This window comes from Thunnus maccoyii, chromosome 16 (genome assembly GCF_910596095.1).
Source record: "Thunnus maccoyii chromosome 16, fThuMac1.1, whole genome shotgun sequence".
Taxonomy (NCBI): domain Eukaryota; kingdom Metazoa; phylum Chordata; class Actinopteri; order Scombriformes; family Scombridae; genus Thunnus; species Thunnus maccoyii.
Genome location: NC_056548.1, coordinates 14,284,716 through 14,301,266, shown reverse-complemented (window position 1 = coordinate 14,301,266; position 16,551 = coordinate 14,284,716). Strand labels below are relative to the sequence as shown.

Genomic DNA, 16,551 nt, shown 5'->3' with positions numbered 1-16,551 from the left:
TTCAAATGGCAATAGCCTATGCACCATGTTCAGAAATCAGTCAAGGTGAGTAATATACAGACATTTAGAATTCCACTCATTTATCTAACAGACAACATCCTCTCAAGTGCACACAACTGTGCCAACAAAAACAAAACATGAGTGCATGGGATGATATTGAAAGGAATTATAACAATATATCAGTGCATTGTATTTTATCGAGGCAAATTATTTCTATATTGATATTTCGAGAGAGAGGTGAAGTCAGGTTGTCAGTGGAATACACATACAGTGGTGCAGATGCTGGGCAGTGAGGTATGCGCCATTATTAGTTTTAATGGCATTCATGTGTGAGAATGACGATTCGCATGTGTAAGTTGAGCCAAACATTGTGAGGATAAAAAGCGCAAGATCCCTTGAATGAGGGAATTTCTAGTGGCTGACTTCATGTGTCCAGAACTTTTCAGAACCTGCCAGCTGGAATGACTGTCGCAGGTCATCTGATGACTGAATGTCAATGAGTTCGAGTTGTAAAGACGCCTCATTCAATGACGTTACCAGCTCCTTTGCTTTCAATGCAAACTCTCCCTCAACATTCACACAGAGAGGGTCCTTCACAAATCTCATCACTTCAGTGGGGATACTGAAATTGTCAAACCTAGTGGCAAAGTTGGTTTTCAGTGAGTCTATAAATCCCGTCATCACCTCAGTGATTTATAGGCATGCTTGCGATTTGCGCAATGTGGGGAAGTGGAGCATTTTGCCTGGACATAGATCAGCAGAAAAAAGTGTGAGCTTTCTTTGAAATGCATGAAGTCTCTCCACAAGTTGCGTGACTGTTTTATCTCTGCCCTGCAGCTCCATGTTGAGTCGGTTCAAGTGATGGAAAACATCGCTCAGAAAGCAAACAGCAGCGGAAAACTCACCATTTTCCATTAGACAGAAAAGTGTGGGCTTTTTTCTGCTTTGAATTACGGAGAAAAGCCAGGATCTCCTCTCTCTGTTCACAAAATCGTTTGAATGCGTTTCCTTTGCTAAGCCATCATGTCATGTGGATGAGCAAATCATTATATTGAGCTGACATGCCTGACAACAACTGGTGGAAAAGGCAGCACTGTAAGCTGGAGGTATGACAAATAAAGTTAATAATTGCAATGACAGAGTCAATGGTCTTTTTTAACTCACCACTTAGTTTGGCACACAAGAGGCTTTGGTAGATAAGGCAATGTGGTGATCTCAGCTGTGGAGCCACAACTGCCAATCCCCTCCAACCATCACGGGCACACCATCCGTTACCAGCATGTTAATACGTTCCAAATCCAACTTGTTCTCCTCAAAGAATGAGACAGCTTAATTTGATATTATCTCATCAGTCGTGTGTCTGTCCAAAGGAATTAGTCCAAGAACATCCTCCCGAAAGCATTTGCCATCAAAGAATCTAACATAGAGGCACAGCTGTGCTACATCGCTGTTGTCAGTTTATTCATCACCTCTGCCTTCCTCAGTTTGTCCAAAAGAGTCTTGAAGATTTCCGATGCAAGTGCCTCTACTCTCCTTGTGGTTGAAATTATATATAATAATGGAATTTTCTTGATCGAATCAATCAAGCTGTTGCAGGTTTTCTCATCTGTAACCACCCCTTGATTGATGCAAGCATATACTCTACACACTCTTTTTGCCTAATATCCATGCTACACATAGTGATGCTGATGTAGCTCTCTCTTCTTCTGTAAAAGCCCAAAACAGGTAGTGATGTCTTTGCTCATAACATGAGGTTAGCCCCTGAAGTTAGCATGGGTTGCCTGAAAATGCCTTCTCAAGTTATATTCTTTACACGGATGCACTTGTTGCAGAGTAAACACATGGGCCTCGCACAGAGAGATATAAACAAATACTTCTATGTCCATTCATTGTTGAATTGCCTGTTTTCTGAGTCAATTGTAAAGTAGAAAGAGACATTTTGCCTAACTAACCAGGCTAACATGCTAGCAAGAACAGGACCACAGGCGCCAAGAAGAGCACATGGGGAGCAGAGAGTGGAGAGCGGAGAGTGGAGCATGTGTCAGCCGGGATGACTTTTTTTTACGTTGTTTGGTCCGGAACAAACAGGGGTAATTGTGACTCAGTGAGGTAGGACAAACAGTGTGGGAAATAATTGTGACATAGGATCATACAAATATGATAAACGTTGGTTATTTTATATTTTTTAAAGAGGCCATATTATGACCCTTTTCCACAAGTTAACACAGTACCCTGGGGTCTTAATAAAATGTATCTGACCTGCATTGGTCAAAATACCACAACGATCAATAAACGAGAGACTGAGGATAAATCCACGTAATCCCAGAGGTTTAAAATACAAACTCCTCCCACCGGTAAACTGCTCCGGATAAGAGCAGAATTGGGTGTTTATTCCTCCAGAAGACAGCAGGAGCAACAGTGACTGACTCAGCTCTGCTCCCCGGCTGGCTCTCTCCTACAGAATTCACCAGGGCTCAGCAGCCATCTGTCAGCAAGCAGAGGCTCTGTCCCCCAGTCCAGCCCCATGACACAGGCAAATTTTTCGCTCTTAGCTTAGCTTCGCCCCATGTGATGTAAGAAGGGGCATCAAATCTGAATGGATTGCCCACACCAAACTGACTGGGTGGTCTTATTTCACAGTTTGTGTGTTAGTAGGCACACCAGAGACCCAAATACATATGCACAAGCACTGAAAAAGTGAGTTTTTCATAATATGGCCCCTTTAACTAGGCTAATTTAACATTTCTTTAAAGCAGACGCAGCTCCAGGGCCGCCAATTGAATAGCCCTGTATTAGAGCTTGAGGAGTAAGGAGATATACAAGGCCTAATGTGTGTTACAGTTTCAAAATGTGTGATGGGCATTTTTAACCACTTTATACACTAACTGGCAGACAGTTTCACAAAAAGACCCAGTTCTGACCTCTCACATGAACAAGACATTTTGGCTTTCAGGATGGATTGTTTTTTTACAGCATTTATTACACCAACCCTCATATTGCATTCATAGTGGTTTAGATCATATATATATGTATACATGTATATATGACATATATATGTCCATTCTAATGATGAGCTGAATGGTGACTGAACTTTTCTGTGCCATCAGCAAACCTAACACTTTATTTATGCTTGATTTACTGCCTGGAAGAGTGAACTGTTTGGAGAAACAGGGAGGAGAACTCATGAAATGTCCACTTTGAAACAGCTTTACAGCGTCAATATTTAGATTAGTTTCATTGATGTTTGTCGTTTAACATACTAGACACAGGCTGAATGTTATATGAATCATTATGGTATATAGTATGTGGAATGTTGTAATGGTGGTGTTTACTGAATATGTCCTTGTATGGAAACGTTCTTGTAATCATATAACTAAAGAACATCGCCTCACAGAAAAGAAGACTAAGTAGATTGTGAAGCACTTTGCTGCATAGTACAGCAATATAGAAGAAAAGCCTTTTAAAAACAATCATAGACGAAAAGATGCATTTGTGAACATATGTGTCACGGGCTCTCAACACTAATTTTCTTAAATGTATAAGATCAAACATGTTTTGTTAATGCTTTTATTTTTACCATCAAATTTAACTGCAAAATGGACTGAAATGATATGGGGCATGTTGCAAACCACACTCCACTCAGCCACGTCAGGACTCATTACATTTTATGGGTCTATAGATAAGCATGTTTCAATTAACTATTCCAGCAACAAAATCAATACTAACAACAATAAAGGTATAAAGGTTTGAGATAAGGATGCACAAATCTGATCAATCAGATCAGTATTGGTGCTGATACCGACTTGATTAAGTGGATCAAGTATTGTATTTATAATATTGTATTAAATACAGTTTATTCATCAATATCATTATAAAATTTTGTGTTTCTGCTATGAGTCCCGACCATAGACTGTATATAAAGTCACAGCTGTCAATAATTATGACACACCCCCTTTTTATATTGTCAAATAACTAATTAAAAACAAACATATCAGAAAAAGGAGCACTTGAACAATCATCAGCGTGATAATAACTACTTAAAATGACAGACACCATATTTGGGGAAAAGTTGTTTGACATGTACTTTGATTTTTTAGTTTGGCCCATGTCCAATCCACTAATATGGAGGGGCGGAACTTATGACCTACACTGCAGTCAGCCACCAGGAGGCAATTGGGATGTTTTGGCTTCACTTTTAGGGAGCTGTCATGTCGTCCATCTTTATATACAGTCTAAGGTCCCAACGGGCAGCTGACTCGCTGGGTTTTTAGTGCCATCACAAAGCCTGCCCTCATGTTATCCTACGTGAAAATGCTGTAAATTAGCTCCATGCAGGTACACAGATTTAAATTTGGGAAAAAGAGAGCACTGTTATCACAGCAGGAATCAGTGTCTGCAGATACTTTGAGTTGAGTTATCGGAATCCGTACAATGTGAGGAAAAAAATGGTTGCATCTCTAGTTTGAGATGCTAGCATGCAGAATTGTGCAGTGCAATTTTAACCGGAAAGGATATAAAATTTTTATTCTGAGAAATTATTTATTTTTATTTATATTTATTTGTGCGTCAGTTGCTGTGATTGACATCAAAGGCTCCAGTCTTATCCCCAACACTAATTCTGACCTTCATCGTGGGAATAGTGTTATATTATTAAAATGCTGGTGAAGCTTTCTGCATGCATTTAATCAATTTGATGACAACAACTCAAAGTAGTTTTTATCAAAGAGAAATTATAAACATAGCTATATCTTTTCTATTATCTAATCTGTTTAGATAATAAAAAAGAAGTAGAACATTTTCTGTAGATGAACACACTGACTAACACTGACTAATGATTATCTGGCTTGCACTCCTCCCACAGGCAAGCTGTTTTTCCTGACATTTCCTCTTTTATTGCATTCATGTCTCTCGCTGATCTCCCCATATGGTTTACATGTTTGAGTTACTGCACATGTTCTGTTCTCGGCCCCTCTAACATCTCCTCCGTTACTTTCCAATGTGAGATAAAACAGAATGTTGTAGGAGAATGGATTTGAAAATTACTAATGGCCACCGATCAGAACTGTTAAAATCTGTGATCATATGGAAGTCTGCAAACTTTACAAGGCAACTATGTGCCAAACATACAGATGTGCATTGTTAATTCATACTGCTTTAAGAATATTGCTTTAATGTGGGAAGTTAATGGCTTGAGCTTTAATTATCAAGTTAATGAGCAGGAAAGATGTTCATACTGACACCTCAGTAATGACCATGTTTGTCAAATTATATACATCCACATCCTACATGGCGTGACATACTGAGAAATTTAAGTTAATATGAGGATGTGGGCTGATCTGTGTCTTTTATTAGGTGCAAAAGGGTACCATTTACTTTTATGAGCCAAATATCCTGGAGATTTGAGTCAGATTTGAGGCTAATCATGGGAAGAATGGAAAAGTTCATCCATCACCAACCATCTTTATTTTTAGTCTTGTGTGTAGTTATTAAAAGTTTACATCTTTGAGGAAAACTCTTCAGGCAGTACAGATGAAACTCCCACATCCATAATAAGAGAGATCATAATCTCCATTGTTTATACGTTGTAGTCTTGCCCCAACGCAAACAGGTACATGCGTTAGCTGTTCTGTCTTCTTAACTATGACTGGCAGTTCACACTCGCTCAGAAAACGTTTGCATGTAACAGACAAACAAGCCTCTTGGGTGGTATAGAGACTGCAAGAATTCATGAGAGTATTCTCTCTACAGCATAGCATGTAGCTCGTCATTGTTGGTCTGTGTGTTAATGTCAAAGTGGTGAGCACATTTGGCAGTAAACTCCTAATAAAATTCAGCATGTTCTTAGAAAGCTGTTGAATATGACGCTGCGAGCAAAAACCTGTATACTCATTGTGGCTCCAGGTGTGCTTGTTTAATGTCCACACCATCATCATTACCATTATTGATACCTTATGTATAAATGTGCAAATTGGATAAGGATGAAAACAGTGATTATACCAAAAGCCGCACTTTATACAGTACTTATATGTTGTATCAACTCTGCTGCAATTTGTTTAACTGTGACGGTTGTAAATATACTGTATAGGTATGTTTTTAATCATGCAAGCTTAATGGCTCTATGGATGGCAGTACAGGTTTGTTTGGTTGGTCTGCCCACCACTGTAGTCGAGACTGAGATATCTTGACAGCTATTGGATGGACTGGCATTCAATTTTGTACAGACATGCATGTTCCCTAGATGTTAAATCCTACTGACTTTGGTGAGTAGTGTAACTGCAATCTCTTGACATGCATGAGAGAGAATTGTGTCAGTGTGAGGCCTTAGCTTTTGGAGTTAGACAAATAAATGGGTTTCATCCAAAACCTGTCTTTTAGTACAAAATTCCCCCTTTGTGTAACTATTTCTCTACAGCTTCTCAGTGCAGAAATACTGCCTGGGGGGAAACAAAGAGGGAATTCTGTGCTAAAAAGACCATATCTTTGGAAGATCCCACTTGATTTGATAAACGCAAACTACTGAGGCCTCAAATGAACTTTAGATAATGGAAGCATGTTAGGAAAGGATCTCTTTAAGCAAGAAGAAGTAAGAACATCCTGGGTTAGTCTGCTGGCTGTTTCCTTACACATATTTTTGATTCAGAGATACACAGGGATTAGTTGTTAGCTGTTCCAGATTCATTCCTAATTTGTTCCTTGGTAATTAATTTAGATTTTGTGTGCTATATTGTTGTCTTACCAATGGAAGAGGATTAACTCAAATTTGTAACTCTCAGCATTAATGATGGGCCATCTAGTATTGCAGTGGAAAGTTCTTTCACCTTGTTGTTGTTGTTATATAGTGAAAATGACATCCATGGAGGCAAATGTACTATATACCGAAATCTTGACATTATTGGCACTGTCAGCTTGTGTGATCCAACAAATCAACATTTCCAACCATGGTAATTGTACAAGTTTTCACAACACTCCAACATACTCCAACAGTCTGTTCTTATAAATCTATGCCAGATATCCAATTTAAATACTTTTAGACAAGTTAATTTTGATATTTGATAGGGCTTCAAGTGACTGTCACAACCAGGATGAAAAAAATGAAAATCTTTTTCAAAGTCTTCATTATCTGAGACATGCATGGCTATCCGTAAACGCTGGAAGATGTGTTGTGCTTCAGAATTCAAATTAAGTTCACAGCAGCAAAGCTGCCTCTCTATGCAATGGAGCCATCACCAGAACAGCAGGGGTATTGAACAGACATTCACTCTAATTATAAATCAACCTCTTGCTGCTCAGCCTGCTCAGATTGCTCACACTGCTCTCTCTGCCTCTGCCTCTCTCTCTCTCTCTCTCTCTCTCTCTCTCTCTCTCTCTCTCCCTCTCTCTCTTTCTGTCTCTCCCACGTCTACCCGCAGCCAAATACTTTGGTTCATCCAAGGTAAATCTGCACTGGGTAAACAATCACCACCATAGGGGATGCACTTTAGACCAGGATTCTAAAAAGTTCTTTGCAACGAACAAGTGTTCTCCTGTCTGAAAATGGACACTTTATCTACCGTTTAATAAATGTACACTTTGATGTGAAATCATAGCAACATATGCACATTTAAGCAACTGTATCTCAGTATATATATATTACTTAAGTATACAAGACCAAAAGTCTTGGACGCAGCCTCATGAGGCTTTAATGCCCAGAACACACCAGAAAGCCTTACAAGCAAGGCTGGAGAGACACTTTACTATCCTTAGAGATTTTAATGCCATACTTACCAATATGTTAAGTTTATAATGTGAAGTTTCAGAGGAGAGAACATCATAGGCTCAGCTTGTGAGGCTCAGCTCTTTCATTATTCTAAATAGTACTTGGTCAGCTGTAACTGCCTTAAGTGTGGCTATGGTATTCATGAGAAAACTCTATTTGAATGACCCACATGTGGTATTCAGAACGTTTTAGGACATAGCTCTGAGTTTCAGTGTCACAGACACCTACTGGAATGTGGTCATAAGTTTTAGAGAAATTATGAACTGTAGCTTTGCACACATGGAAAATGTGTTGGTGACACTGGATGAAAACTCAGGATATCACCAAATTGCAACCCCTTTGGGGATCATGAATGTTTGTAACAAAAATAATTCACTCTGGATCAAACTGTCAGGCGATGAAGACCAACCGCCCCAGTGACCAACATTGTCATCTCTAGAGCCACACTGTTTTTACTAAATATGTGCATAGAACATTTTGGATAAAAGAATAATCCCTGCTTGTCTGAACATGGATTTCCACTTTTTTCTCACAGTTTGTATTTGTGGAGCCTTACCACTGACTCATTTTCATTTCATCTTGTGCAGTTGGGCATTATGTCAAGTTCTAAGTGATTCCTGCTAATGCATGGTGACGCCTTCTCCTCTGACCTGAAGGTGCAGATCCGTAACCAGGTCACCATACCTCAGCGATTATGCCTGTCATGGCTGATGCCAATGTGCAATGAAATCTGCCCAACATCTTGAGTGAATCTGTGCTTAATTACAACAAACATCACCTGGTTCTTATTTGGAAAAATAAAGGGAATGTTGGCCCTAAAAACATTTTCTAACTAATTTCTATGTGCTATTAGGCTTGGCTGTCACTTCTTGTGATTCTTTGATGAAGAGTTGTTTTTTGATATCTTTTCACAGTTGTAAAAAGATCTCATCCCTTTTCAAGTCAAATTAGCTATACTGTGGATAGAAAAGTCACATTAGCCAGTGACACAGTTAAACCCAGGGAGTCTGTGTAACCTGATATGACCCTTGAAACTGGAGCTCTAGTAAACAAGCTTGCCTAAACAATTAAGTCAAAACCAAACCACCAACACCTAACCAACCACTCTCAAATGTGTGATATGTCATTTAACATATCTCGCAATGCTTGAGGAAGAATTGGCTTGCACGTGCAGACACTGTAACCTTCCCCTTTGGCTTCCCAGTTGTCCAAACCACACCCCGAGGTGAAATGAGTCCAGAGGAGTGTGGGGGGCCCTGCATTGTGGTGGCTAAGCTTAGGAAGGATTTAAACACTACTACTTAGCGGCTCTTAACCTCACTGACCCTTCTGGGACTAACACAAATCCTGTTGTGCTAGAGAATTACATTAAGCCCTCGCTTTGAACCCTGGCCTCAGTAAGCACATGGACTGGAGCAGTTACGGTAGATTTTTCATCTCTCTGCTCACTGTCTTGGCAGGTTAGCTATGAGCTTTGTGTTTTGATATGACAGCTAGATCACACCACGATGCCACATGTGCTGCGGGGGTTGGTTTGGGATTAATTGGTGGAGATGGGCCACACAAAAAAAAAACTGGTGACAATACAGCTTTTCAGGTCAGCATTTACTGCCAGTAATTAGTCACTGAAAAGCAAACCCTAGAGAAGACAAATTATTAAAAGTGGAAAAAACTGTAGATCAATGGCTGTGTATTGTTGCTTCATTGTCTGCCTTATTTTTGTATTCCCTGAATTTCTGTCTCTAACGACTTACAATATAAACTGTCAACCTCAATATCTTTACTGTGAGTCATCCAAACGCCCTGATCTCACCTCATTCTGCCCCTGCTGAAACAAAGTGGGGCCTGTGCTGGAACGGTTTTGTTTTGATTTGCTTCTTTCCCCCTTTCTCTTTCGATTGCCTCAAAAATTATCAGGCCCATTTGGTGAATAGTTTCAGTTTCTCTCCCACTAAAACTGATTGGCGAGATGGTAGTGCTATAACAAGCAACATGGCAGCAAATAAATTTCAAACCATAGCACAGAATCAGTGTGTTTTCCTCTGATTCCTTAACTCAAAGCCAGTACATGACACAAACAGGTTTTAATTTCTTTTTGCACAGTTGTTTTTAATTTCCTACAAAACCTTGCTATTTGCTATTTTGCCCACAAATTGACCAAATCACAATTAAATCTTACAAACAACTCAACTCAGCTCTATTTATAAAGCATTTTACACACAACACAGTTGATACAAACTGCTTTATAGCACGCAGAAAGAAAAACAGAACAAGGAAAGAAAACAAACACTAAAGAGAAAAAAATAAGAGAAGAGTTAAAAGAAGAGTTAAGGAGACATTATTATAGAGAGCAATAATGATAATAAAACCACATGATGCACATAGAGACATGCACCTACACAGACTTCAGAAGAAATACCTGGTTGGTTAGGCAAAGAAAAAGACCAACATGAAGTGCATTTTAGTGTAAATTGACTCATGAAAACCTCAATAGAACAGCAGAGAGGGAGGAAGAGAATAGCTATAGAGGAGGCCCCATCCTGTAGGTTTTTGAACAGACAGGAGTTTTCAGTCAGAAGATCTTAGGTCTTCGACAATGTGACATGGGGACATGAATTCTGTAATGTAAGCAGGGGCAAGACCATTTAACACTTTGTAGACAACAGGATTTTGAATTTAACTATAGGGAGTGTGAGTAATGTGATCCCTTTTTTGACTTTCTTAATTCTTTTGCTGCAGCATTCTGAACTAGTTGAAGATGGGGTAAAGAGGACAAAGTGATACTAAAATAAAAAAAAGTTGCAGGTGGGTGGATATGAAGACATGGATGACTTTCTCCAGGTCAGAGGTGCAGAGAATTGATCCGAGTTTGGAGACAGTGAATGAAACTTGATTTAATTCCCTGATTGATTTGTTTGTAGAACTTAAATGCTGTAATCAAAAGACTCCAAGGTTTTTTTTGCAGGTGGGATTTCACAAAAGGGGAGTGCCAAGATGAGGAGAACTCATGCTTAGATGTTGTAGTTAATTGCAATATGATTTATTATCATTGAGCTGGAGAATGTTTGCAGCCATTCAGGATTTTATGTCCTGAAAGTGACAGGTAATTAGGGTCAATTAGCTTGTTGTAGTTATTAGGCTCTAGCGGGAGGTAGATCTGTGTATCATCTGCATAACAGGGGAAAAAAATGGTTATGTTTTTGAATGATGTGACCTAATGGGAGCATATAGATGGAGAAGAGGATTGAACCAAGTATAGAACCTTTGGGGATCCCACAGGAGATAGAGGCTGAGGTTGAAGAGGAGTTACCAATTGAGACTGTAAGTGCATTTCCATCCACCTGTTTTTATGTGCATTTTGAGTTTTTGCACATTACTAGTGGAAATGCTGGAATTTGAATAAAAGTCAAAATATTGCAAAAGAAGTTTTTACACTTGGCTGAAGCAGAAAAATTAGATCTGAGCAGACCAATTAGGAGATTGTAATGTTCCTCAAATCCATACATGCATGTATGAATTTCATATACATTCAACAAACATAAATGCTATGATTTTCATCACGTTTTCCACATGGTCTTCCATTACTTGAGGTTGGAGTAGCATTCTTTTAAATACAGTACATCATTTTGTTGCACCCTCTTCTGCAAAGATTTAATGGCACCCAACTGGAGAGTTGGTGTCGCCAACTTTTTTTTTTTTTTTTTTTTTTTTTAAATGCACCAATTCATAAGATTCTTATAACAGGAGCAGATGGAAACATGCATTGATTCAGAGTCTTTTTTGTGCAACATTTGGATGGAAACTTGGCTAATGAATTACCTTTAAGGCAGAATTGGAAACCCCCGCCCCCGCACTTATAGCTAAAAGCAGGAGAGTAGAGCAGTTACTTGAAGCAGCAGCAAGAAAGAGGTAATTTGTTACTCCCAGTAATACAGATTCAGTACTGTGAAGAGCCCTGAAACCAGATGGGAATTTTCAAAAATGCAGTTTTGAGCCAGGTAAGACAACAGCTGGTTAAAAACGACATTTTCAAGGATTTCAAAAAGAAGTTAGTTTGGAAATTGGTCTGTAACTGTTAAGGACTGAAGAATCTAGGGGTTTTTTTTTTTTTTTAATAGTGGCTGGACAACTGCATGTTTGATAGATGACGGAACATGGCCAGCTACCAGGGAGCTATTGATGTTTGAAAGAACAGTGGGGCCATGACACTTGCATACTAGTAGACTCTAGTCTTACTAGTGGTAAAAATGACAATCACGTTGCCGTTTGACTGGTCAGATTTAAAAAGGTGCTTTTTTCCCCATCACCAAGTTTCACACAATATGACTTTGACTGAGTTTCAGAGAAATTTGATCATTTTGACAATTAGTTATTCAGTTAAACATGATTAACAGGTAAGTCACAGCACAGCTGATGTTCAAACAGTAAAACTGGGGAAGGTGGGACATCAACAGGCCAACATTGGAACAACACTTGCTGTCAGATTTGAAGTCATGGATCTTGACTTTAACTCATCTACGTAACAACTGCATACTTAATTTATTCAATCACACTTGTGGTACAGTCGATCTGTTTTCTAGTAGCTATTAGAGGAATGGCAACACTCCACTTGCAGTCTGCTAAACTGTACAGGTAAATGATGATATAATCTTTTTTTCAAAACACAGGTTACTAAGTACAGGTTTAATCAACAAACAAAAGACATTAACTGGACCAGAATTAAATGAGTAAATCAAATGCCAGTACAAACAATTCCAGTTAAGGAAGATAAAAGAAATAAAGAGACAGTTCAAGTATAATCAAGTAAGATAAGTCTAGTAAACTCTGATTTAAGTTACGTTGTAAGAGGAGAATTACATGATTCTGACTCAGCCAATCTTATTTTCTCTGGCAGGTGTTTCACAACTTTAGCTACTCATGGGTTGTATGGGATTAAAAGAACAGAAATATGGCAAGGAGTGAGGCCAAAAAGATAAGGTAATCAATAAACAATTCTAAAACATACCACACAGTCTAAGGAGGCTAAAAAAAAAGGGGGTGAATTGGTCACATGTTGTAGCCAACTACAGATCATGTAATCTTAATCCTGACTTTACCCTGACCACAACCCCCGACATGACTCTATTTCTAACAATGATTCCAACCCAAAGATTAATCATATGTAACAGAGGCAAAGTAATGAAGCTAGTGGGCCTCAAGTTTGAACAACGCCACCTGGGGTTAGAATCCCCAGGAAAACTAAAGGTTGACATGGGTTCCCCACACATAGTGGTAACAAAATAATATGTGGATTTTGACTCTGGATGGGCAATTTATTGATCATAAGTCATAAGAAAAAAAATCAGGTTTAGGGCAATTTGTTCATTATAACATGATAAAAGCACAAACAGTCCTTAAAACAAGAACAAAATGTTAATGCCAACAGACGCTAGAGGAAAAGATAAAATCTGTCAGTTGTAAAACACTTAAGAATCTGTATGAGCCAGACATATAGGGGGTTACCGAAGTGCTACCAGGATGCCCGGACACCACTACACACACAAAATTGCACCGTCACCTAAACACAACAAAACCACACAATAGAGACCAAGTTGACAGTGTTCATACCACCACATTCAGTGAAGAGGAGCGGGGCACCAACAGTACCCTGTTTGTCTGGTAGTAACACTAGTAAAAAGGGGAAAAAAGTAAGAGGGCTGAGTTCAGATCATGCAAAAAACCTCATGAAAAAAACCTGCAAAAACATTAGCAAACCCCAGCAGTTGGCACCAACATTTCCATGGCCCATCCACCCAGGTCTAGTATGAATCCATGTACAAAATCAAGGCACAGATAGCAGCACAGTAGCACACAGGAAAAACAGCAGTGGCTGTGACAACCCTAGAATGACAAAAATTTGAAAGCCAGTTGGTACATATAGTAGGCCTACAAAGCTTACTAAATAACTTACAGGTTACTGCATTGTTTATCTCAAACAACCTTCAAAACCTTCAAAATAGATTATCCAGCCTACAGGGCTTGGGCAACAGGTTGCTAAAAGTGCCTGTAGTAGAAAGGTAAAACTTATTAATAAAAGTCTTTTTAAAAAGTGTTCACCAAGGTTACAACAAGGTCCGCTTTAAACATACCTTCCAGGTATCCAGGATTAGCCTGTTCCCTATCCACACTGGACAAAATGCATCAAGAGTGAAATCCTGAGTGCTACCTATATATATCACCTCTTAATGAGACAATTATAGTCTCCAGGTGTGTGCGTGCCAGTGAGAGAGGCAGAGGGTGGAGCTTCCATTGAGAGGGAAACCTGAGATGGTGGCATTACTAGGCTGAAAGTCTACCTATGACACATAGCCTAGACATTCAATATCTACAAACTGCTTTTCACACATTCACAAGTAGACTTACACCAGAAATCTAGTAGATTGTCAGTGAAACATTACAGCAGCGTTCTGGATCTTTTCTGTCTGCATATCGACATATGAAGCAACTCCAACATTAAAAACACAAAGAGCAAATGAATGACAACCACATAATCCAGTTGTCAGTTGCATAACTAATGTAAAGGAATGATTTTATATTTTTATAGAGCTGAAATTATAGAATTGAAATCGAATCTAGCTAAAAGAATAAGGCATACATGCTTCATGCCAATAAGGTTGTGTTTTTAAAGCTTTCAAGGATCTGAGCTGAGTCAGTTCTCATATGGAAATGTAGAAGAATGAATGTAATTTCAGCAACTCCATGGCAAATGAAATAAACATGTTGAACTGTAACAAACATCTTTAGAGCAGACTTGGCTCTGAAACAACATTATGTCAGAAGTAGTGTTATTTCAGCTGAACTTGAGTGAGTCAACGTGTTATCAACCATTCTTTGATGCTTCCAGTAAAAGTATCTTGACTGGTCCCAAGCCTCAACTGGAAATGCATCATGTCTTCTACAATGTAAGTTGAGCCCTGGCTGATGCAACAGCAAATCACAAAAGCATGCCCATTTTTCAACAAACCCTCGCTGTCTCCTGACAAATCCTGGCAATTTTCTCCAGACTGTAAAAACGATTAGTCATGAGTAAGCCGTTTATGTGAAATTTACTGTTAGTAATTCAAAAACTAGAAGAAAGAGACCTATGTCACACAAACTTTGAATGCGAAAGAAAGATGCCCATTCAGCTCTTTCAGTACCAAATGATAGCAAATGTCTATGTAAACGTTTCTATCAAGTAGGTCAGTGTATTCTTGGCTCACGCTAGCTGTTGCAAATGAATTTGCATAGTTCTTTATTTGTTCTTCCTCTCATTTGACAGCATCTAATTCTTACTATAAAGCTTTAAAAACACATTCACGCAAGCAATTGCAGCGGCGTACATTTGGCAGCCTTTTTGTTTTCTAAACACACGTCACACATGAAAACCTGAACATTTTTGGGTGAAAGGCTAATGTGGAAATCAACCATGGGCTCTCATTCACACAAGCTCTTTGCCGGTTATTTCAAGGACAAGCTGTTGGGCTGACATTCAAATGTTGTTGGTTTTTTTGGCAAGAGAAAGCTGTTTTAGGTTAACAACCCCCCAGATTCTCGGAGAGGTCCATACTGTAGGCTATAGAAAGAGGGCCTCACTGCATAGTTTACGGAAACCTCAGGGAACAGTTCACCGTAAACGCAAGAGACATAACACAGAACATAAGCTGGAACATAGAAGAACAATTTTCTCTGTCAGTTTGCATCAAGTTTCAACATTTGTGAGGACATTAATTAAAATGTTTTGTTCGTTTTTTGAGCGTCATCGTTGATAAACAAAAAATATGAACCAAAACATATATTTGTTTGGAAAAGAGCAAGGTCTAACATAAGCCAGTTAACAAATACGCTGGCCCTCACACATGCAGAGCACGTAGGAGCCCTCCACATATGTTCTGCTTCTCATTATGCTCACTTACATGCTTCGCATTATGTTCCGGCCATCCTTCCCCCAGGCCTATAGCCTTTTAGCCATTTATGTGTCAACAGAATTACCACAGAGAAGCTTCCCTGTCTGGTCTCCGTCTTTAGCCCTTTGTTCTGCTCTGATGTGTAACTCCATATGTGATCCGTCCATGGTCTTTGATGAGTCCTAAAGGTCCCCCTATAGTGCCTACATATTTATTGTAAACCTTAAATTCATAAGACTGAATAGTCAAAAAAGTTTAAGATTGGATTTTTGGCTTGTGGTGTATCTTTGCATATAAATAATAGTGATGGGATGCATTTTGTACGGTTGAAATTCACCCTTCTCTCCTGTCTGCTGCCTTCCAAAAACCTGTGGCTAATCTCAAGGCAGTGAGTGTACGAGGCTGTCCTCATCTGAACTTTGGGTGGATGAAACGGCAAATACTCAGCTGAGTTCTGCTGCTGCGCAGGCTCTCTCTCTCTCTCTCTCTCTCTCTCTCTCTCTCTCTCTCTCTCTCTCTCTCTCTCTCTCTCTCTCCCTGCTCAGCATTAGCTTGCTTTCCTCCATGGCCTCCCGCCTGCTCACAGCATGTCAACAAGTAAGATCTGAGATGCAACTGTGTCAAGTTGGACTCATATCAGGTCTAAATATGTGAGCGGAATGTCATTAGGAATTCACAGCAGAGGAAGCAGGGACAGAGCAGCAGACAGAGACACCGAGGTTCACAGCCAATCAACACAAGAGACACACATGTATGCAGATGCACACACACAGACACACACCCACGTTTTATAAACAATAGGCAAATCTATCCGGTCATCTCACTCCTAATGAAAAGTGCACTGATGACATGGATGTAAAAAGGGGCTTT

General features: G+C 39.3%; 2 long non-coding RNA genes across 8 annotated transcripts in view; both read right to left on the bottom strand.

Annotated features, from left to right (window-relative positions):
- LOC121880560 overlaps positions 1 to 2,008 on the bottom strand; it is a 38,671-nt gene extending 36,663 nt beyond the window's left edge. For all 7 annotated transcript variants that reach the window (XR_006091595.1, XR_006091600.1, XR_006091596.1 and 4 more), the window contains exon 1: positions 1,165 to 2,008. This is a non-coding gene — a long non-coding RNA (uncharacterized LOC121880560). The remainder of the gene's footprint in view (positions 1 to 1,164) is intronic.
- A 9,856-nt stretch (positions 2,009 to 11,864) lies between these two features.
- Positions 11,865 to 13,955, bottom strand: LOC121880563. The gene is made up of 3 exons (XR_006091602.1): positions 13,885 to 13,955; positions 13,736 to 13,799; positions 11,865 to 13,636 (listed from the first exon to the last, which is right to left on the bottom strand). It is a non-coding gene; the product is annotated as an uncharacterized LOC121880563 (long non-coding RNA).
- Positions 13,956 to 16,551: the final 2,596 nt, after the last annotated feature.